General features: G+C 41.2%; 1 protein-coding gene across 3 annotated transcripts in view; it reads right to left on the reverse strand.

Annotated features, from left to right (window-relative positions):
- Window positions 1–10,708, reverse strand: part of sema5a (sema domain, seven thrombospondin repeats (type 1 and type 1-like), transmembrane domain (TM) and short cytoplasmic domain, (semaphorin) 5A) — a 447,076-nt gene extending 436,368 nt beyond the window's left edge. For 2 of the 3 annotated variants that reach the window (XR_004557944.1, XR_004557932.1), the window contains exon 1: window positions 10,479–10,708. The gene's annotated coding sequence lies outside the window, so the exon portion shown is untranslated. The remainder of the gene's footprint in view (window positions 1–10,478) is intronic. The other variant, XM_034159873.1, reaches the window with a different exon arrangement.
- Between the last annotated feature and the right edge of the window lie 11,564 nt (window positions 10,709–22,272).

Below are 22,272 nucleotides of genomic sequence, written 5' to 3' on the forward strand. Positions count from 1 at the left end.
CTGACAAATGCGTCGGCTCTGTGAATGTAATGTATCCTTTAAAAACTAATTAAAAGTTAAGTGAAATGTGTTTATGCCGGCTAGAGCTGAAACAACTAATCAAGTTAATCGATTAAAATCATTTATGAAAATAGTTGTCAACTAATTTAGTCATCGATTGAACCAATGAAGGAGTGCTTCGAGTTGCTGCTTCAATGGTTTCATTTGTTTTATTTCGCTTTATCTTAATTTTCCCTACTAAAACCCTAAAGAGCACATGACTGTGAGGAATATTTACCTTTTTATGTTAAACTGATCTGTTATGGTCTTCTGAAACAGTTGATAGATGTATTTGATGCTAACGCCAAAGCTAATGCGTTAGCATGTCTATGGCGTTTTCAGTGTTAAAGTTAGCATTAAGCTGCTGGCATTTCAGCATGTTTGTGCATTTGTTTTCTGTATAATAATTAATGGTTCAGCGTTTGTTGTTGTAAAAGCGTCAAATGTATTACAAATTATACTATTTTTAATTTATTTTTATTTATATATTAATAATAATAATAGCAACAATAGTAATAATAACTAATAATGCTACAATACAATTTTAGAGAAAGAGACATGAGTCACGTGTGTCATTGTGAAATGACCACATAGTTTACAAGTTATACAGAGAATGTTGCACAAATAATGAGTCAGTCTACAGTTTTTGATTTAGGTTTTATGGTTAACTGGTTATGCTAATTGCTCATTTGCAGCAACAAAAATACCTCTTTTTTCACCATATATTTTATAACATTTATATGTTTCAATGTTGTTTTATGGCAACTCAGCACTTTGATAAAGCAATGCCATTTGAAATAATTATTTTTGTTCTTTATTATAAACTGTTTTATTCTTTATTATTTTATATTTCAGCAGCCAAAGGACATTTGATGATTTGTTGATTTTCAAGAATTTTAAGTTTTCAAATAATGTTCTGTTGTTAAATAAAGTGATGGAAGGAGAGAAAAATAGTTTCCCTGGCACATTTTTAAAAACATTCCCCGGTAATCCAATTAATCGTGTCGAAACCCCATCAGATTCATCGATGATCCAAATAATCATTTGTTGCAGCCCTAATGCCAGCACTTGAAATATACTCCAGCTTTACACACACACACACACACACACACACACACACACACACACACACACACACACACACACACACACACTAGCTTGCCTGTAGGGATCCATGGGGATCTAGACTGAGTCATGTCTATAAAATAAGTAGCTCACAACATTTTTCAAGGGCAGTGATAAATTGAGCAAAGTTTCTATAATGTGTTGGAATGGTGTGTGAGCCCAGAATGTTTTTATAATCTAAGACCTCAATAATTTTTAGAACTCAACCCTTTCATCTCCTGTTAATTACATTTTTTTATTTTAATTTACTGTCTCAATGTATTTACAAATTGTTTAGGTTCTTGTTATCATATACACACTATTATTATTGTTATTATTTTACTATGTTGTCATCTGATTTTTAAATGGACCACAATAGAAATGTGTTTTCACTTTCTTGTGTCATCCATGTATTTTTAATGTATTTACAATTATATTAGTACTTACACTGAACTTACTAAATAAAATCATGCATACATGCACTCACACTTTTAATATATACACGATGCACCGCCCACTGCTGGATTGGCGTGTGAGTCCAGAATATACATATCAATTGTCCATTTTTCAGTGTTGTTTGCTAATATATGTAGCTTCTCTAAAAATATTTGTCCTATCAACATTCCGTTTTGGCGCTGTTCATCTTTGACCCAAAATACATATGCATACCAAATGGCAAATGTCAGCTCTATACAGTTTGTGCAGGATCAAAATTGCACACACACATGCAGAGCTTTTTTGTCTTTTCAGCAATCTGCTGTAAGCCAATGCTTTTAATATGACAAACAGAGACTCTGGCGGAAGACATTAAAAGCACTACACTTTTCACTTATGGTACCGGGAACATGACACTAAAGTCACTCATGGTAACAGCAACATAACACTTAGCTGAACTGACTAAACCAAATGAACTACAAAAACACAAGAAATCAAGAACCCTAACAACACTGTTAAACTAACACAAACCACAAAAACATTTAAAACCGCCAAAACCCTGAACTCCCATGGTGCATTGCAGTACATTGTCCAATGTTTACTGGTTATCTAATTTCTCAAAAAATATTTGTCACATCAACTTTCATTTTTGTAGTGTTCATCCTTGACCCAAAATATATAAGCATGCCACACAGCAAATGCCAGCCCTCCCCCATTTCACCGTGATCGAAGCCATACACATTCACACAGAAGCCACTTGGCTATTATATATATTATATATATATATATATATATATATATATATATATATATACGAGCAGATGTACCCACTGTGTGTGTCACTTCTGTACTTTAATGATTTGATGTCACTTATGTGCTTTAATCTTACGCAAAATGAACTTTCACTTTAATTCTTTATGGTTACTGGGCAACCAATAATTTAATGCTTTAATCTATTCTCTTTATTTATCTACTACAGAATTCATCTTTAATCATTATTGCTACAAATAATCTATAGATCTATTACAAAATTCTACTTTAATCATTATTACTTAGAAATCTTAGACAAAAAGAACTTTCACTTTAATTCTTTATGATTACTGGCTAATGCTTTAATCTGTTAATGCACGTTTGACGCTTTAATCTAGTGTGTGTACATGTGTTCGTCCATGTGTGCTTTCAACTCAAAGGCCCCAAAAACGTCCCCCTTGGTGCCCCCAGTCACCATACCCTGTTTGTAGTCGACTGCTTGATCGCTGTGGAAGTTCACCCCGAACACAAATCGTGCTGCATATATATATATATATATATATATATATATATATATACATATATATATATATATATATATATATATATATATACACACACACACACACACACCTTCACATTCCTTATTAAAAAGTTGCATGTGTGTGACCTTGGAGATAAGCTTCATTCTGATGCTACACGGTGACAATCGGCGTGATGCAGACATTTGTGAAGATAAACAACAGATGCTGTGGGACCTTTTTCTACATTCCACTCAATGCCTTCCACCCGATCGCTATGGCAACTGTTGTGACACCTTGCCCTTTAAAGAACACAAGTGTTGTGGATGATAAACTTTCGTTTTGCAGCCATTTTCATTTCCATTGTGACAGACAGACACTCAGATCCCTGCAGGAAACCTTGGGGGTAGCTATAGTAACATCACACCATCGCAATAAAATAACCGTGACTGGCAGAAGAGAAAAGACTATTTACTTAAAGCGTGACAACTTTCTGCGCTGTGATAGGTCAGCGAAGTAATGCAATAGACTGCTGCTGGCACAAATAGCCACAAACCTCCGGAGAGTTGTAAAACTGAGCACAAATGTTGTGGGAGGGCGTCTTCGAACGTGGAGCTCCTTGCAGAGGCAAGAAGGGACGGACGAGATAATGGTAATAGATGTGATGTATAATTAGTGCGCGAGGACAAAGACCAACGGGGATGAAGAGAAAACCACTTCAGCATTTGTTTGAGCCACTGACTTTACTCCAACATGCACAATAAATCATCCTGAGAGGAAAACTTTGGCTTCTGTGCAAAGCACAACTCGTAAACTGAGATGTTTTTTGCAGGACTGCTCCCAAAGACAAACTATCCCAAAAGCTCATCTTGCTCGTGTCTGATAAATAAGTAACCAAAGGATTTTTAAATAGCTCCATGAGGCCAGAGGGTAACGGCCGTTTAGTTTACACGTGCATGATAATGCCTTTCACACTTTCCACCAACCGGGTTTGACCCCCGCAAGACGCACAATCAAAGGTCGCTAACAATGGGCTTGTCATTCAGCTGGTTTCCATGGTGACCACACAGCCCGCTGAGGGCACGGGGGTCATTTTCGTGGTGGAATTCTCCCGGCTGCGACTAATTGCTGTGTTTGCACTGGTGTTCTGTGTCAGCACGCAGGCAAATTCCCAACGCGGTGGAAATATCAATCGGGCTAATCATATGCAGCGCTTCACAGGCGCTGGAATGTGTGCAGGCTCTCATCTGTGTGGGAGACGATCACAGCTGGAAGCGGGAACGATCCCGGGAGCGGGGACGGTCCCAGCAGTCAGTCACAACATCAAAATATCAGATTAGAAAAAAATAAGTCAAAATCTCTGATTTTTCTTCAATGTGACAAAAACTAAAACAGAATTAAGAATTATTTGAAATTTGACTTTCAAGTCTCTCTCTCTCTCTCTCTCTCTCTCTCTCTCTCTCTCTCTCTCTCTCTCTCTCTCTATATATATATATATATATATATATATATATATATATATATATACTTTTTTAAGGTCAAAATTCTAAGTCATACTGTAAAGGTTAATTCTGAATTTTGATGAAAAATTGCGAGGTTTAAGTCAAAATAATGAAATAACAGATCATGTTTTTACCTATGGCAGTTATTTTATTTTAATTTATTCCCTCTTCAACCACAGAGGATCCGCATGTTGATTTGGCACAAGTTATGATATGCTGGATGTTCTTCCAGTGCCAGTATCTTCTCAGTTGAACAAATGGGTAATTCCATGGAAACAAAATTACAATGACAGTCAAATCTGGCCATATTTTATCTTGCCATTACAAATTTGTTACCGTATAATTACCCACATGTCCAAGTGTTTTGGTCCTGGGGCTTCCTGTCTTACTGTGTGGTGGTGAGAGTTGGACACTAACTGGTTGAACTAAGGTGACAGCTGGATGTGTTCAGAGGATCCTTGGCTACATAGGAAGACCCATATGAGGAGGATCACTGAGGGAACATCATCTACGACATTCCACAAATGTCTGTTTCTCTGTGACTGATGTACTGATTGTAATTGATCCATTGCACAGAGGTCTCAGTGTTGAGGAACCTGGAGAACATGGAGAAGGTCAAAGACACGCCCAGGTTTCATCAAGCTGGAGCAGCTGGATGGTTTCTTTTGAGAGTTGGAAATGGACCAGTTGTCTGGCTGGCTGGTTGCCCTCCAGGACCCAAGGTAGTCCTGCAGTGTGGTGGATGCAGAGATGTGCAAAATGTCAGTGAGAGCAGAACTAAAAAGAAAAAGAACCTAACGTACATGTTCTCTGGTGGTGGGAGGAGACCCATGAAGAATAAAAAACGATATGTATACACTGAACAAAAATATAAAACGCAACACTTTTGTTTTTGCTCCCATTTTGCATGAGCTGAACTCAAAGATCTAAAACATTTTCTATATACACAAAAGACCTATTTCTCTCAACCATTGTTCACAAATCTCTCTAAATCGGTGTTAGTGAGCAATTCTCCTTTTCCGAGATAATCCATCCCACCTCACAGGTGTGGCAGATCAAGATGCTGATTAGACGGCATGATTATTGCACAGGTGTGCCTTAGGCTGGCCACAATAAAAGGCCACTCTGAAATGTACAGTTCTACAGTTCGGGGGGGGGGGGGGGGTGTCTGGGAGTCAAAAAACCCATTATCTGGTGTGACAACCATTTGCCTCACACAGTTCAACACATCTTCTTCACATAGAGTTGATCAGCAGCCAGACACCATCGAATGTGAGCATTTGCCCACTCAAGTCAGTTACGATGACAAACTGCAGTTAGGTCGAGACCCCGATGAGGACAATGAGCTTCTCTGCGATGGTTTCTGACAGTTAGTGTGGAAATCTTTGGTACTGCAAACTGATTGCTGCAGCAGCTGTCTGCGTGGCTGGTCTCAGACGATCTTAGAATTAAACATGCTGGACGTGAAGGTCCTGGCTGGTGTGGTTACACGTGGTCTGCGGTTGTGAGGCCGGTTGGATGTACTGCCAAATTCTCTGAAACGCCTTTGAACACGGCTCATGGTAGAGAAATGAACATTCAATTCACGGGCAGCAGCTCTGGTGGACATTCCTGCAGTCAGCTTGCCAACTGCACACTCCCTCAAAGCGTGTGACATCTGTGGCATTGTGCTGTGTGATAAAACTGAACATTTCAGAGCGGCCTTTTATTGTGGCCAGCCTAAGGCACACCTGTGCAATAGTCATGTTGTGTAATCAGCATCTTGATCTTCCACACCTGTGAGGTGGAATGGATTATCTTGGCAAAGGAGAAGTGATCACTAACACAGATTTAGACAGATTTGTGAACAATATTTGAGAGAAATTGGTCTTTTGTGTATGTAGAAAATGTTTTAGATCTTTGAGTTCAGCTCATGAAAAATGGGAGCAAAAACAAAAGTGTTGCATTTATGTTTTTGTTCAGTGTAGATTAAAACTGACCTTGGAGTGAGAGAGACATCCTCCTGCCAGACTGTGATGAGACCAGAATAATTTTTATTATTTTGAAAAAAATAAATGTTTTATCTCCTAATGTTGAGAACAAAGTCAAATTTTTAACTTCATACCTCTTCCGTTTGACAGATACAGAAACATTTTTGACTTTTTATTTTATAATGGTCGACACAGAAAGTCAAAATAAGGACTTTTTAATGTCATAATTTAAATTGATTCTGGAGAAAAAATTTTTGAAACGTTTTTTTTTTTTTTTTAAACTGCTGGAAACAGTCTTCCACAGCACAGTGCAACATATTTCAGGCTGCAATATAACGTTTTGCCAAAAGGCATCATGTGGCAGCACTTCTTGATTCAGCACTTTCACATCTCTCTCTCTCTCTCTGTCTGTCCTCCAGCACCTCATAAAGGAGTGGACACTGAGTCAAAAGTAATTCTACCATCTGGTCACTTTTTCTGTTGGTAAGCAGAGTGTGACAGAACAGATGACAGCGGTCTGAGGTCAGGAGGATGCACATCGGCACCGCGGTGCTCACGTCCAGAACCTCCTCACACCCAGACAAATAGCAATAGGATGGGAAATAATCCACTCAGTAACAGAATGTGCATGAGCTCAGTAATGGACAGAATGTGATGCATCAGACAATAAAAAGGAAAAAAAAACAAAAACTATGTGAACCGTCACATTGCGTTCTGATGACCAGGGACAGAAACCAGCACGTTTCCAGAGGCTGCAGGACCAGCGACAGCCGACCAAGTCCAGTGATCCAGGATGATTCACGGTTTAGTCTGTGCCATGTTTTTACTAATAAAAATGTCCATCACAGTGTCCCAGAAGGCACTCAGAGAGCGCATACCTCTGCCAAGGCCAAATAGTGTTTAAAAACATCTTTGGATCCTGGATCTACAATATACTCCAGATCAAATTCAAAGTTAAAATCCCAGCATTTCATCAACAACCTCTCACAACTTTTTTAAGTTAAATGTTGCTATGTACCAAACATTCTTGTGAATGTCAGTTCCAGAATACAACCCAGATCATCTCCAAAATGTAATCACTTATTTTCTGGAACATGATGCATCAGATCAACAACTTTCATTCAAATCTGTTCATGAATTTTTGAGTTATGCTATGAAGAGGCAAGCAAACAGACAAACCACCATAACAACATTACCTCCTTGGCAGAGGTAAAAAGAACTATTTTCCTTTGATCGGTGGGAACTGTTGGTCTTTTAGACATTCAACTTTATTCTACATCACATTTTACAAAACGTAATCTGTATATAATTTCTATGCATGTCGAGCGGCTCAAAGTGCTTTTGAGTTTCATATTCACCCATTCACACACGCCAACATCAGACACAGTTCCCAACTCCACACAGGAGAAACTTGGAGATTCAACTCACAGTGGAAACAAATCTCTACATCACAACACATTTTAATCAAAAATATCAAAGCGTCTGTTCTGTCGCAGTTTAACACTAAACCTCAAGTTTCTCTTGTGACAGAACGTTTCCAAGTCAGTCTTGAATTTGAGTGCAAGAAGGAGACGAGTGAGGGAAGCCACCAAGACAGCCACGAAAACTCTGAAACAGTCTCAGCTTTGGATGCTCGGATTGGACAAACAGTGCAGCAGATAAAAGAATATTTATAGAGGAATCCTGCAAATGGTGATAGAAGCACCAAATCTGGCACAAATACTCAGGAGACATTACTCTTTTGAAAAAACCAACTGGCCATTTGAAGTTTCATTAGGTGACCAGGTAGGTGGTCAATTAAACAATTACATAGGGCTCAAAATTTAAAAATGCTCCAATCATATTGAAAATGATACCACATTATTTGTCTGATCATAAAGATCAAAGAATAGTTTGGACCATCTGTCATGCTTAGTTTTCATGTTACAGGGTAACATATGTCACATGTCATAGAATCCAATGGATGTTGACCTTGTTTGACCTTTACTTTGGAGATCAAACATTCAACACAGTCAAAATTATTCCATTTATTAATCCTATTAGCTCAACCAATAATTTGCATCACGTTTTACCAAAACTGGAGCAACTTTAACTTTTGACCCCTGTACAAACTGAATCTGACCTTTGGCACCATTCTTGCTGTTTTAACCCCATAACATTCAGTCATAGATATGCCAAACTATACCTTTTTGGAATCTTTCTGATCACACAAATAATGTGGTATAGTTTTCAATATGACTGGAGCATCTTTAAATTTTGACCCCTGTGTAATTCTTCAATTGACGCCGACCTGGTCAGTTATTAAAAATTTAAGTGGCCAGTTGTTTTTTTTTTTTTGTTTTTTTTAAAGATGATTACATCACCATTTGAAGGATTGTTTCAGTTATCTGCTGGACTAAAACTTGCACCTGACTGACTATCAGCTCCGACATTGTACAGGCCAATAATCAGTTGACCTCTAACACCTCACACACACACACACACACACACACACACACACACATATATATGTTACCGTTTATGGGCCTCGTTGAGTATCAACACCGATAAGCTGTGGACCCCTAATATATATCGACTGTCCTCAAGTCCATCTTTGAAGTTTCTGTCTTGGTCTGTTCCTTAAAGAGATTAACTGATTTTAATCGAATTACTAGGACAAACAGGTTTCTGATAAATCTTTTCTTCAGTTCTCTGTTCAAGGTTTGCAACAATCAGAAAGGTCGAACTACAAATTGTTGGGTTTTAGGTTAAAAAAAAAAACTAGCAAGTTCCTCCACCCCCAGACCAAGAAGAAGCTTGAGCACCAGCTTCTGTTCCCTTCACATAATCACTGATCAGATTTTTAGTGAAGCACAGATGGAACTTTTATCATCGTGTTTAAGCTGCACACTGTCGTCTCTCAGTGGAAGCATCATGACTTCAAGTTGTGCTTTAAGTTATAAGACAGGCTGACAGAAAGAAGGCACTTTAAATATATATATATCAGTAGTGCAGTTTTGTGTCTATACACACACACACACACACACAGGTATGTATATAAAATAATGTTGAGAACTTTACATCAAAGAGAAACCATAGAGCTGCTCAAGGACTCTGCCTCTGAAATATGTGATTAAGATGATAATTGACACGAACTAACAGAAGGTCCCTGGAAAAGAAAAATAAAATCAACAAAAGCAAATAAAACAAAACCTGAAATGCTGTTATTTCACTCTTTATCCAAGGCCACACAAAGTCTTCACAGCCTTTGTGCATCCAACGTGGATGCAACTAACTAGTATGTTTGTTATTGATCGACCAGTAGTCTCCAAAATGTCAGAGAGGAAGCTGCCCCTCTGAATTCTGCACAGATTATAGTGTGTCTGTGAGGTTTTAGGTGTAAACACACTGTATGAGTGTGAACAGCAGTCTGAGACCTGCTGAAAGCAACAATTATTCATATGTAATAAACTGGAACTTGTCTGCACCACGGCTTAAATGACCAAAAATATCAGGTAACGCCTGACAGAGATGGTTCAGGAATGAATCTTCTTTATATGACATAGATCTCTGCAAGCAAAAACCAAATACAAGCACGAACAGCAAAGGCTGAGAAAAGACTAAAAAGTAAAGATGAAAAACACAATAAAGTCAATTAAACATATTTCTGTCAGTTCCACTGAATAATTCATCAAAAAAGTGTGAACTGTGAAAACACTGCAGGTTGCACTGAGTGTGCAAGTGCACAACACTTACACTTTGACAGAAAACTCCAGCTCTTTTATACACACATATAAAAAAAGTCTTCTCAAAATCTACCTGTGAAGCTCTTAAGTAGTAACGCACGAACAGGCTTTAATTTAAAACTGACACAGACACGCGCACACAGAGAGAGAAAAGAAACGTTTGTTCAACGCAAAATTTCGATTACTGATAGCTGCACTCTGCTAGCGCCACCAAGCGGCCACGTGCTGCACAGCCTGCACCGTGAAAAACTTCTCCAAAGTGGCCGTGCCACAGCGCGCGCGCCTGCAGAGCACGGGGGGGATGCAGGTTCGAGCAAAGCAGAGCAAAGCATAAAACCATGTCACTTGTGAGATTACACACAAAAAGAAAATAAATCAGGGTTTGCAGAACGACGCTGTGCAGAAAGAAGCGGCGGAACCGTCCGTTCTTACCGGGCGAGGCGCCGAACTCCCGGTCATCGAGGAGCGCAGCCGTGCGCGAGGAGCGTCCGAGCCAAAACACACCAGATATCCTCACTTCGTAAAGTCCGCGTGTCACTGCGGGGAAGCCACGGAGTCTGTGCTCCGAACACGCGCTCCGTGCCGCGCTGTGGAACCGGACACCGCACCGCCGCGCACGCCACGCGCCTCCGCTCAGAGCGCTGACGCAGGTGCGAGGAAGCTCCGCCAAAAGAAGAAGAAGCAGCCTGGCAAACTTTCCTGGACGTGCGGGTGCGTGCACAGAGAAGCGGCGCGAGCGACGCGCGGTGGCTGTGGCGCGTGCTGTGGCGCTGTCTCCAAGGCAGTAGCGCAGTTTTGTCGAGCAGCGCGCGCGCGCACTTTTTGCGCGTCGCCTCCAGCAGCGACGTGGCAGCGGCGCACAGCTGTCCTGCGTGCGCAATAATGTAAGAGACAGCGGGAGGGGCCACCGGACCGTCCGCCCGCGGTCACGTGACCACTCAGGAGAAGTGGGCGTGTCGCTTTAATCCCGATAAAGTCAATCAGATCCCAATAAAAACAAATGAAAGCACACTGCAGTTTTTCCTGACAATCAATCCTGTAAGAAGAACTAAACACTGGCGGCTCCAGATGTTTTTGATGGTTTGTTTTTGTTTTGTTTGTTTCTTTTTTGGAGGGAACATAATTGTTGGTGCTGCGGCGCCATAATCACAAGTAAATGTATTTTTAAGTGCGAAAAAATGTTCTTAATCTTCCAGCTGTTCCCATTCACTTGATGTGGCGCATCACATGCTAGGGGCGTTGGAATGAGGGGTGCTGAGGGGGCTGCAGCACTTCCTGCTGGTGAGGTGTTGTAGTTGCAAGGGAAATAAGATTTCTGAACAAATCACTTTAAAAAAAACCTCATAGTAGGTCCAAAACCAGCCTTTGTTCTCTACAAGCACAGACAGATGGATGACACTGATGATATCATTTGATAAGTTGTGTAATTTCTTGTTTTGTCTTGTTGTCCAGTTTCAACAAATCTGCTGACAGAAAAAAAAAAGCCCAGTTCTGTCGACATTTTGAAATCGAGCCTGAAAACACTTTTTGTCTGGGCTGCCTGCAGTTGACATTGGTGGAAATGATTTTATTGTTTAGTGTTTTATTTCTGTCTTCACAGTGCATCCAGAAAGTATTCACAGTGCTTCACTGCTTCCACATTTTGTTATGTTACAGCCTTATTCTTATTCAAAAATGGAATAAATTCATGTTCCCCTCAAAAGTCTACTCACAACAACCCATAATGACAACGTGAAAAAAAAATTTATGCAAATTTCTTAAATTTTATTTTATGAAAATTTTATATTTAATAAATTTTATTTTGCAAAAATCTAAAAATCACATTGTCATTATGGGGTATCGTGTGTAGAATGTTGAGTAATAAAAGAATTTCAGCCATTTTGGAATAAGGCTGTAACATAACAATACTTTTCAGATGCACTGTATATATTTTTGATATTTGTTTTCATTTTAATTGTGATTAACTAATGGTAGCATGTTGTTTTTATTGTGTTTTGATCTCCGAAGTACTTTTGTCAGTGTTAAAGTGCTATATAAGCATAATAATAATAATAATAATAATTATTATTATTATTATTATCTGTACATAGTTGAACATGCTGTGCTGTTTTTACATACATCAAATTGGTTTTCAAGTTTGCTGTCTGTTGCAAGGTAAAATTCTCCTGGCACAGCCAGAGTACTTCTGAAGCTCAGAATTAGTTTGAGTAATTCTATGTGCAAAGTGAATGGGTCTGGGTGGGTTTACCAGGCTACGGTCAACTGCACAAAACTACAAAAATCACAAATGCTGTGTTGCTGCACAGCATTAAATTTGGTGTTATTGTGTAGCTGAGCCTTTTTTTCGGGACCACCAGCTCTGACTGGTTCCTGCCTCTGCTCGTCCTGGAGCAACTTGACATCAACAAAGAGAAAGAAGACGCAAACTGCACACAAACAAACTGGACATTGAACCCCAGGCCATTGTGGCAGTGAGAGAACAGCGCTAACTACTGAACTACCACAAACCAATGGCGGGTCTATTGTGAGGGGGTGGCTGCCCCTCTACCCCACCCCACCCCGAGACTGCACAACAAAGGTGTGATACAATGTGAGAAAGGTCTTGCATAAACAAAGGCTAACTGCTGCATGCAGAATTAGAGTTCCAGTGTTAAAAATCTAAATTATGTTGTGAAAGTGTGAGAGCACGGACCCACAACAGGGGGCGCAAATGAACGGACAATGGATAAAGCCAAATACAACACTTTACTGTTGTGAAAGTGCACAACAACAACAGATTACAATATTAGATAAGCTCCAATACAAAATGTCATGTGGGCAGGCTCGAAGATAGGAGACGTCAGTCCGAAGTCGAACCGGAACCACACGATTTCCTCCGCCACCGAACCCCGGGAATATTGGAGCCACCAAGTCCCGAACTTCCAGGTGGCCACTGCCTCCGCGTGTCGGATCTGGTACTGCTGGCGATGAGCAAACACAGTTAGAAGTGGGTGCGTGTGCACCCAGCAACACGTATGGTGGGAAACCACCTCCACCTCTCGTCGAAAAAAGGAACAGAATAAATGCTGTCCAATTCACACAAGCAACAGTTATTCAAAAAACACAGTCAGCTGAGAAGTTACCTCTTTGGTAGAGCGATATCTCGGCAATGAGGTGGAGATGCCGTCTTGCTGATATACCACTGTCGATCCGATGATTGATGACAGCTGTCGCCGGTGATAAGTGACAGCTGTCACCCCAGCTGCTCCTGTGAGGCGGCAGCGCCCTCTGGTGCCTGGAGCCCGCACTCCAGGCAGGGCGCCCTCTGGTGTTGGTGGGCCAGCAGTACCTCCTCTTCAGCGGCCCACACAACAAATTATATATTAAAAATGGTGACAAGAGAGTCAGTATTTAGCTAAAATGCAGAAAAAAGGGCTATAGATTTTTTTCTTTATTGTTATTCTTTATTGTCCGGGGGAATACTCTGACACACCCAAGCAACACCCCCCCCCGCCCCCCCCGCCCCCAAACACACGTGAACCTAGATCCGCCCCTGCAGACACACATGAACTGCAACTGATGGAGAAAACAGCAACAACTGTTTAAAAATCATAGCAACTGTCCCTCTGACCAGACACAAACACAAACATACAAACAACACATAAACTACACCAGTAACAACAAAGAACACAGTCAGGGTCGAGGCTGCTCTCTCCTTTAGGGGGCGCTATTCTCCTTCACCCTTTCTAAATGTTGGACTGTCCTGCTATTTCTCTGCTTCACCAGATTCTGGTTTTTCACAAGCAAACAATCTATTTTTAAGCACATATAATTTGTGTTGTGTTGTAAACAAACAGTGTTTTATGGCTGCTATGGAAACTGAAGGCATTATTGGAGCGGATCAATCAGAGAATGCGAGAAAAAACATCACATTAAAAAAAAGAATGTAATATTCCTGCTGGCATTGTGACAGCACCAGGAAAATTCATGTTATTGTGTTTTTGTTTTTGTTTTTTTCATTTTTGACACATTTAACATGAATATTTTTTGTTCCAAGAAAATAAAATAAAAGAATCCTATGGGGCTGAAATATAAGGGGGGGGGAGGGCTGTTTTAAGTTTAAAATATTACCTATTAATATATTAAAAGAGTGACATTTTTTATTTTATTTTTTTTTTTTACTTATTACGTCTTCCAAAGATGTAATAAAATCATCTGCATTTATTTGTTTGCCTGTCTTTTAGCAGGATTACATCAAAACTGCTGCACGGGTTTTGACAAAATTGGCACCACAGATAGACATTAAGCCATGGAAGACTCCACTGAATTTTGGAAGATATATACATACCTTTATTTAACCAGGTAAAAAATAATAATAATTGAGATTAAAACCTCTTTTGTAGCTCAGGATTTGTTAGCAGCGATCCAGATCAATATGCAGGTGCTGCAGCAGAAAGATCGAACATCACGATGTAAAAGCAACATCAGGAAGACACTATTTTGTTTCAGCTTGTGAATTAAATATCAGATTGCAACATCTTGATCTGTCGGATCGTTCTGGATCAGGATGTAATTATTGCATTGTGTTGTGGAATCCAGATCCAGGTGAAGTCCAGGTCACAATGTGAATCACATCTTTGAGAACTCGTCAACCCTTGGCGGATGTCAGAAACCTCAGATTGATCTTGTTTTTTTATATATTTGGCATGTGAATTTTGTAAGTCAGGAAAGGGAAAAAAATGATGTTTATGAAATGACACTTATGGAGGAGCAATAAGATTAAAATCAAACATTTTCATTGTGACTGAATGGAAAAATAAAAACACCACCTGAGCCCGTCTGTGTGTGATTAAAGGAGTCTCTCTGCACCAGCTCTGGGTTCGACTCCAGTAAAATGATCATTACGGTACATCAGGTCAAAGGTTGACCTATGTGTGTGTGAGAGCAGGAGAGTAAGAAAGTGTTTCTTTGTGCACGTCTTGGTGTGTTTTAATGGCAGCATCCACAGTTCAATTACCTTTTAATCCCTGGGTGAATGCACACAGCCCTTATCGCTGCACAAAGCACAACGCTGCAGCTGCAGGCCGAGCGCAAGACGCGTGTCCATCTCTTTGACAAGCACATTTAGTGAAGTCAACACTGGGCTAATACACCTCTTTGTTAAGCAGGAACCCGCCTCGGTAAGCGCCTCAGATCCTGTTTAATGCCGTCTAAATTCAAATCAGGTCATTTTCATAGCAATATGTAGCTGCCCACAGTGGGTGGGGAGAGAAGCTGAGTTTCCATTTCAAGCAGGCCACCTCCATCGCTGGAGAACGTCTCCGTGCAGCAGGTCTGCGTTCTACAACTCACAACAGAACCCATCCCAAAGTAGCTCAGGACTCACATGTTGTTTCTTCCAGTGGAAGTGCTGACGTCCACAACATTTTACAGCAACGTCTCCAAGGACTTCTCTGCTGCTGAATCCCATGATGCATCACTCCCAAAAGCCGCTGCACACAGTGACCCCATACGTTGTTGCTTCCTGGGAACATCAATCCAACACACATATAACTGAATTAGGCTCCTTCCAGAAACGGTTACAAAGATTTTGGCTTCATCATCGATTCAGCTGGTGCATCCACGACGCTCTGGACTCACCAGACGAGTAGCTCCTGGTTGGTGCTGGGCTGGGAACACCAGGACCGCTTGGGAACACCAGGAGCCGTGAGCATGTTTCTCCTTGTGGAACTGGAGATGTGTCAGGAAGAGCATCTGGTGTAAAACTTGTGCCAAATTCCAATTATGGATCTCTTCCCAGCATGCACTGTGGTGTCCCCGAGCAACCTGGGGCAGCCAACAGGAAAATAAAAAAAAAAAAATCTTATCATTGCAGTCGGAGTTTTACTCACACGTCAGTGTGGGATCTTATAATTTATGCACAAGATACATTAGCCAAAAGACAAAAAAAAAAGCCCACTGGCGTCAGTGCTTTTTCCCTGGATACTGTAGCACAAAGCAAATGAGAGGACGACACTCCCTCGCAGGTCAGTTCCCCAGGAAAGACCCGTACTCTGTTACAGCTGGGTGCTCTGGGACAGTGCAGGTGACGTGTCTAAGTCCAAGAATATTTCAGATATTTCTGCCAGTTTTTGAGTTTGATTTTAGTCTTGTGGATCTATCCGATTCCACTCCCCTTGTGAGTGCAGCTGCCTGGTGTCTCTTGTACTTTACTCACCTTTCTCCTAGTAATCACGCTCCATGTGTCTGTTTAAGCATCACTAAATACAGTGTGTGAGTTCAGAGTGTTCTTTTTGTTCTTGTGGGTTATCCAGTTTGCTTTCAGTCCAACAGTTTGTCAAGTTAGATCAAGTCTTCAAGCGTGTCTTCTCATCTCTCCATAGCATGGCAAGTAAAGCTTCAGTGCCATATCACACCCAGACTGTATATATACAGCGGGCAAAGATTTTCTGAAGAGACACTGAACAGCCGATATGAAGCCTGTGTCTGCGCGTCGTCAGTTTGACAGCAGCAAATGCGCTAATTCACGATGAATTCTTTAATGCATAAAGGTGTAGAGCATGTGTGGTTCATTGTGTGGAGCTCTATCTATGTTCACAGACAAGATGGCGGCGCCTTCCCCAGTAGGGTGAAGGTCATCCGGCATCAGCAAGCCACAGTGGCCGCAAAACGAAGGCCAGTTATCAATAAAACTAAAGCCTTGCTGTCTACAAAATTGCGCCAGCCACTTGTTTAACGATGTCAGCCTGCTAAGCGCCTCATCATTATCCCAGGAGGGGAGGGGACCAGAAACTATTAATTGATGATCTTTCTGGCAAGGTCACAAGTTGTCTATATGTCCATTTTTGTGACCTCAGAGTGCTTCATCCTGACATCATTTTTGCAGATGTGAATAACTATGTGACTGTATCTAGTGTCATGTTCCTTTGTCTGTCTACCCTTCTGCAGTGTCAGCACCTTAAGATGGGAGGCAATGTCAGGAGCTCTGGCCCCAGGAATACATTTAACATCAGCCGGTGTCTGTAACCTGACTTTGTGGGTGATAGAATCCCCTATCACTAAAGCCTGGAGATAGGAGTGGAAGTCATCTATGGGCTAAAAGGACTCACAACAGGCATATCCAAGGGAGAAAACCAGTTCATAGTTTGCAATGGCAAGTGTGATGGGAGTTCTGCAACCGGGCACCAAGCCCTATGTGACTTCCTCTGCCTAACCACAGTCTGAAAGCTGTCATCCACAGCCGGCATTTCTAGGCTGATGAGCACGCTAGCCGGCCCAACACTAACCTCGTCTGGAGTGCCCATAACATCTATCTGCACTGAGCTAAGAAGCTGTTCAAGCTTACAGACACAGCTCTCTAACAGAGCCACCCTATCTGCCAGCATCACGCAGGATTTATATAATGCGTAAAGTCATGTACTTTGTGCACAAGAAAATTCAAGAGTATAGCTAAAAATGCTAACCACTCCTAAGATTCACACAATAGTAAATTAATGAGTGACAATTCACAGCAGTCACACTGAAAAACTAACAGAAGTATTACACTAGTAGTAACAGTAATAAAACAAATGGGAGGAGAGTAAAAAAAAGCTTACCTGGCTAACGCAAGCTAACCGCTGCCAAAACACTAACCATTCCTAAGATTCACAAAAGGAGAAATTTAGTTTAATAAGATTCACAATAGATGCACTAAAAAACTAAGAGAAGTGTTAAACAGAAATAAAAGAAACAAATACAACCTTGTAGAGATTAGAAGGGTGTCAATGCAGCACACAGTCCGTCAGAAGCAAGTTGCCAGATCTGTGAGCCAGCGTCTATAGAAACCAAAATCTATAAAAAAAAATCTATAAATATAAGTTTCTATATCTATTATATCTATAGATAGATTTTATATATATATATATATATATATATATATATATATATATATATATATATATATATATATATCTGTCAAGCTATAGAAACCAAAATCTATAAAAAAAATCTATAAATATAAGTTTCTATATCTATTACATCTATATATATCTATATATCTATATATCTATATATCTATATATATATATATATATATATATATATATATATATATATATATATCTATATATATATCTATATATATATATATAGATATATATATATACACTCAACAAAAATATAAACGCAACACTTTTGGTTTTGCTCCCATTTTGTATGAGATGAACTCAAAGATCTAAAACTTTTTCCACATACACCCAATATCACCATTTCTGTTGTGAAAGTGTCGTGACACGGACCCACAACAGGGGCGTTAATGAACGGACAATGGATAAGCCAAAAGTAACAATTTAATGTTGTGAATCGCACAACGACGTACAGACAATAACAATATGGTGGACTGTCAATTATACACCAGGCGACGTGTGGGCAGGCTCGACGATAGAAGACGCCTGGCGAGAGAAGAGCCGGATCCCACACAGCATCCACCACCAACGGAGCTGAAGAACACGGGAGCCGCCAAGCCCTGCGCCCCAGGTGGCCTCTGTCTTCAGCAGTCAGACCCGGTACTGCTGGCAGAGAACAGAGACAGTCCTGATGAGTGTGAGTTCGCACACTCAGTAATCCCACAGTCTGTATACAGTTAGGAGGGAAAACCTCCACCTCCAATCACACACTCGTGCAGCTCCTGTCTAACCACTTATCTGGTTGGGGTGTGAAGCGAAGCCGTCTCTGATCACACCAAACGCCAATCCCACAGACAAGGCAACACCCACAGGAAAACGGCTGCAAAGAAGTTCAGACTATTAGTCAGTGTTAAGTACAGCAGAGGAATTACCTGAATGGTAGCTGATTTCTCGGCGAGGAGGTGGAGTTGCAGTCCGGCCTTTATGGTGATGGTGATGAGATGAATGAGTGACAGCTGGTGCTGATGATGAGTGACAGCTGTCACTCCCAGTGGCTACGGCGCCCTCTCGTGCTTGAAGCCCGCACTCCAAGCAGGGCGCCATCTGGTGGTGGTGGGCCAGCAGTACCTCCTCTTCAGCGGCCCACACAACAATTTCCCTCAAATATTGTTCACAAACCAGTCTAAATCTGTGATAGTGAGCACTTCTCCTTTGCTGAGATAATCCATCCCACCTCACAGGTGTGCCATATCAAGATGCTGATTAGACACCATGATTAGTGCACAGGTGTGCCTTAGACTGCCCACAATAAAAGGCCACTCTGAAAGGTGCAGTTTTATCACACAGCACAATGCCACAGATGTCGCAAGATTTGAGGGAGCGTGAAATTGGCATGCTGACAGCAGGAATGTCAACCAGAGCTGTTGCTCGTGTATTGAATGTTCATTTCTCCACCATAAGCTGTCTCCAAACTCGTTTCAGAGAATTTGGCAGTACATCCAACCAGCCTCACAACCGCAGACCACGTGTAACCACACCAGCCCAGGACCTCCACATCCAGCATGTTCACCTCCAAGATCGTCTGAGACCAGCCACTCGGACAGCTGCTGAAACAATCGGTTTTCATAACCAAAGAATTTCTGCACAAACTGTCAGAAACCGTCTCAGGGAAGCTCATCTGCATGCTCGTCGTCCTCATCGGGGTCTCGACCTGACTCCAGTTCGTCGTCGTAACCGACTTGAGTGGGCAAATCAATCAATCAATCAATCAATCAATCAACATTTATTTATAAAGCGCTTTACAGCACCGACTGGTGTCCAAAGTGCTTAACATTAAAAACATAAATTTACAAAATAAAACACATATAAAATAAAATTTTAAAACAACACATAAAAAAAACATAAAAATAACAGAACATGTCACCTCCCCACTAAGTGTTAAAAGCCAGTTTAAATAAGTAAGTCTTTAACTTAGATTTAAAAAGTGCTAGGTCAGGAATAGTACGTAACTCAAGAGGTAGCTCATTCCACAGTCTGGGGCCAGCTACCGCGAAAGCATGATCACCCCAGCGTTTATATCTTGACCTTGGAACATCTAAGTAAAGCTGGCCAGACGCCCTTAACGTCCTACTGTAGGTGTGCAAAGTTAAAATTTCAGACAAGTAGGGAGGTGCAAGGCTGTAAATAGCTTTAAAAACAAACATTAAAATTTTAAAATCAATTCTAAAACGAACTGGAAGCCAGTGGAGTGAGTATAGGATGGGCGCAATATGCTCACGTCTAGAAGTGTTTGTCAAAAGACGAGCAGCAGCATTCTGCACCAACTGGAGATGCGCAAGAGACGACTGATTAATGCCCACATAAAGTGCATTACAATAATCAAGTCTGGAGCTGATGAAAGCATGAATGGCCGTCTCAAGATCACGTCTACTGAGAAAGTGCTTTATTTTAGCCAAGAGGCGAAGTTGGAAAAAACTAGCTTTGACAACAGAATTTATCTGTTGATCGAACCTCAAACAGCTGTCAAATATCACTCCCAAATTCTTGACAGCTGGTTTTACATAGTTAGCCAAAGCACCAAAATTTGGTGTTACCACATTTGGTATGCCAGTGCGCTCAAACACCATGATCTCAGTTTTACCATCATTCAGGTAAAGGAAGTTTCGGGACAGCCACTGCTTTACATCACGAATACAATTAAATAATGATGACAAAGCATCACGCCCATTAGTCCTCACAGGCAGATAGATTTGCAGATCATCTGCATAACAATGAAAGGACAAATTGTGCTGGGTTATAATTGACCCCAATGGCAGAATGTACAAAGAAAATAGAATCGGCCCAAGGACAGATCCCTGCGGCACTCCACAGCACAGAGGAGCAGTTGATGAGGAAAGGTCCCCAATCATGACAGAAACGCTCCTTTCAGCCAGATATGATCTAAACCACTCAAGTGCAATACCATGAATGCTCACATTCGCTGGCGTTTGGCACGTTGGAGAGGTGTTCTCTTCACGGATGATTCCCGGTTCACACTGTCCAGGGCAGATAGCAGACAGCGTGTGTGGCGTCATGTCGGTGAGCGGTTTTCTGATGTCAATGTTGTGGATCGAGTGGCCCATGGTGGCGGTGGGGTTATGGTATGGGCAGGCGTCTGTTATGGACGAAGAACACAGGTGCATTTTATTGATGGCATTTTGAATGCACAGAGATACCGTGACGAGATCCTGAGGCCCATTGTTGTGCCATACATCCAAGAACATCACCTCATGTTGCAGCAGGATAATGCACGGCCCCATGTTGCAAGGATCTGTACACAATTCTTGGAAGCTGAAAATGTCCCAGTTCTTGCATGGCCGGCATACTCACTGGACATGTCACCCATTGAGCATGTTTGGGATGCTCTGGACCGGCGTATACGACAGCGTGTGCCAGTTCCTGCCAATATCCAGCAACTTCGCACAGCCGTTGAAGAGGAGTGGACCAACATTCCACAGGCCACAATTGACAACCTGATCAACTCTATGCGAAGGAGATGTGTTGCACTGCATGAGGCAAATGGTGGTCACACCAGATACTGACTGGTATCCCCCCCAATAAAACAAAACTGCACATTTCAGAGTGGCCTTTTATTGTGGACAGTCTAAGGCACACCTGTGCACTAATCATGGTGTCTAATCAGCATCTTGATATGGCACACCTGTGAGGTGGGATGGATTATCTCAGCAAAGGAGAAGTGCTCACTATCACAGATTTAGACTGGTTTGTGAACAATATTTGAGGGAAATGGTGATATTGTGTATGTGGAAAAAGTTTTAGATCTTTGAGTTCATCTCATACAAAATGGGAGCAAAACCAAAAGTGTTGTGTTTATATTTTTGTTGAGTGTATATCAAGCTATAGAAACCAAAACCATTTTTGTTTGTTTGTTTTTGTACCAGGCTGTAAACATGTTTATTTCTGCTCTAAAGTTGGACATTTTAACATGGACCTCTGAGGGAATGTGCTCTGCTTTGGAGCAACCAGTCAAGGATCTTCCAGTAGGGCTTCATCTGAGACCATCAAAGTTTACCACTTGGTCACACCAAACCTTGACACCACACAGATTGTCTTCACACCACAACAAGTTCTCCTCATCTCCACAGAATCCTTTTCCCTTTCACCTTTAATAAACTCTTTTCACTGTTTAGTGACTGTGTTCCTGTGTCTGGATTAAATTCTTGGTTTAACTGTAACAATCGATTTTCCCAACTCGCTCAAAATCAAATTTGACATTGTATTGTGAAGAGGAGAACACTCGGTGGAGCTCTGTGCTCTGCTGAAGGTCTTTGTAGTTCTCTCTTCTTTTGGAATTTTGGGCTGTT

The sequence above is a fragment of the Thalassophryne amazonica genome, chromosome 1 (genome assembly GCF_902500255.1).
Source record: "Thalassophryne amazonica chromosome 1, fThaAma1.1, whole genome shotgun sequence".
Taxonomy (NCBI): Eukaryota; Metazoa; Chordata; class Actinopteri; order Batrachoidiformes; family Batrachoididae; genus Thalassophryne; species Thalassophryne amazonica.